Source organism: Oncorhynchus gorbuscha, linkage group LG13, assembly GCF_021184085.1.
Source record: "Oncorhynchus gorbuscha isolate QuinsamMale2020 ecotype Even-year linkage group LG13, OgorEven_v1.0, whole genome shotgun sequence".
Taxonomy (NCBI): domain Eukaryota; kingdom Metazoa; phylum Chordata; class Actinopteri; order Salmoniformes; family Salmonidae; genus Oncorhynchus; species Oncorhynchus gorbuscha.
In genome coordinates, this window is record NC_060185.1 from 63,980,979 (window position 1) to 63,983,478 (window position 2,500).

The 2,500-nt window shown below is 43.0% G+C and overlaps 1 protein-coding gene across 2 annotated transcripts in view; it reads right to left on the reverse strand.

Moving 5' to 3' along the window:
* Nucleotides 1–2,500, reverse strand: part of LOC123993304 (testican-1-like) — a 340,549-nt gene that overhangs the window by 152,407 nt on the left and 185,642 nt on the right. The window lies entirely within an intron of this gene.

Here is a 2,500-nt window from a genome sequence, read left to right on the forward strand (position 1 = left end):
ACACACACACACACACACACACACACACACACACACACACACACACACACACACACACACACACACACACACACCTGTGATAAAAGAACATTGGGCTCCAGACAGCTATCTCAAGGCCAGTAGGTCACAGTCTACATGGTGATGAATGTGCCATATCATAGTTTCAGCATCACCGCGGGTTACTGCTAGACACTGACACATAACGGAAAACTCGCTGGTATGTGTGTGTGTGTGTGTGTCTGTGTCTCACCGCCTGGCCTACATCATTGGAATGGGGCACATGTTGACCCCCCAAGGGGTTCCCATTATCCCAAATGGAATGAGCTTGGCTAAGGAGAGTAGTGTTGCGCCCTAGAGTCTAAAACAGACCATCTTTGTAGAACAGTAGAGTCCTATAGCAGGGCCAGAGAGAGGCTGCAGTAACATCAACCCTGACCCAAGCTTGAACCCCATAGGATAGAGTGCAATGCTCTCTCGTCATCCACTTCTCTCTTTCGTGGCATGTACTCTGAGCTCTCTGGGACACATTCATCGATACCAAAGTGACTATCAGTCAGTCTTTGGGAGAGACGTTAGGGCGTGCCCTCAGATCTAAGCTCCAGACAAACACAACACGCATCATGTATAGTCTGAAGCAGACCAGTCAGAGGAGTAAATAACAGAAGGAATCAAACCCTGTCTGAGCTCAAATAACAAACAGCACCAGTCCCACTGAGAGGACAAAAATCATTTCTCTTAGCTCTTACAGTTGAAGTTGGAAGTTTACATCCACTTAGGTTGGAGTCATTAAAACTCGTTTTTCAACCACTCCACACATTTCTTGTTAACAAACTATAGTTTTGGCAAATCAGTTATGACATCTACTTTCTGCACGACACAAGTCATTTTTCCAACAATTGTTTACAGACAAGATTATTTCACTTATAATTCACTGTGTCACAATTCCAGTGGGTCAGAAGTTTACATACACTAAGATAACTGTGCATTTAAACATTTTGGAAAATTCCAGAAAATGATGTCATTGCTTTAGAAGCTTCTGATAGGCTAATTGACATAATTTGAGTCAATTGGAGGTGTACCTGTGGATGTATTTCAAGTCATACTTTCAAACTCACTGCCTCTTTGCTTGACATCATGGGAATATCAAAAGAAACCAACCAAGACCTCAGAAAAATTGTAGATCCGTACTTTGGTGTGAAAAGTGCAAATCAATCCCAGAACAACAGCAAAGGACCTTGTGAAGATGCTGGAGGAAACAGATACAAAAGTATCTTTATCCACAGTAAAAGAGTCCTATATCGACATAACCTGAAAAGCCAGTCAGCAAGGAAGAAGCCACTGCTCCAAAACCACCATAAAAAGGCCGGCATACGGTTTGCAACTGCACTCGGGGACAAAGATCGTACTTTTTGGGGAAATGTCCTCTGGTCTGATGAAACAAAATAGAACTGTTTGGCCATAATGACCATCGTTATGTTTGGAGGAAAAAGGGGGAGGCTTGCAAGCCGAAAAACACCACCCCAACCGTGAAGCATGGGGGTGGCAGCATCATGTTGTGGTGGTGCTTTGCTGTAGGAGGGACTGGTGCACTTCACAAAATAGATGGCATCATGAGGGAGTAAATTATGTGGATATATTGAAGCAACATCTCAAAACATCAATCAGGAAGTTAAAGCTTGGTTGCAAATGGGTCTTCCAAATGGACAATGACCCCAAGCATACTTCCAAAGTTGTGGCAAAATGGCTTAAGGACAAAGTCAAGGTATTGGAGTGGCCATCACAAAGCCCTGACGTCAATCCCATAGAACATTTGTGAGCAGAACAGTAAAGCAGAACAGTAAAGCGTGTGCAAGCAAGGAGGCCACTGCGAATGTGATGAAAGAAATAAAAGCTGAAATAAATCATTCTCTCTACTATAATTCTGACATTTCACATTCTTAAAATAAAGCGGTGATCCTAACTGACCTAAGACGGGGAATTGTACTAGGATTAAATGTCAGGAATTGTGAAAAACTGAGTTTAAATGTTCTTGGCTAAGGTGTATGTAAACTTCCGACTTCAACCGTAAATATCATCTCTCTCTCTCCTTTTCGCTTTCTTTTTCCTGTCATCCCAGAGGGGAGTGATCCTATCAGTCTTATCATGTCTGCTGATCCTCCACTAGACTGTTGTGACAGTGGATCAGTGAGGCCAAGGCTTAGGATCAGGATCAGAATCAGGCTTAACTAATAACTACAAATCCACCACTACTACTAACACACTTATACACCCAGACATGAATGGTCTGTAAGAGATGGCTAATGACCCATTTCAACTTCCACCTCTCTCCATAATACGTAGAATCACTAGATCTTCCTCATTCTCTCTCCCATCTCTCTCTTAGTGGCTCTCCAGCTTTTCATAAAGAAAGAGTAGCTTCCCTCAACTCCATAGCAAATGATTTATCTGAAGCCATTAACGTTTCGTCAGGCAAGCTGCCTTCGCCTTCGTCAGGCTGGCT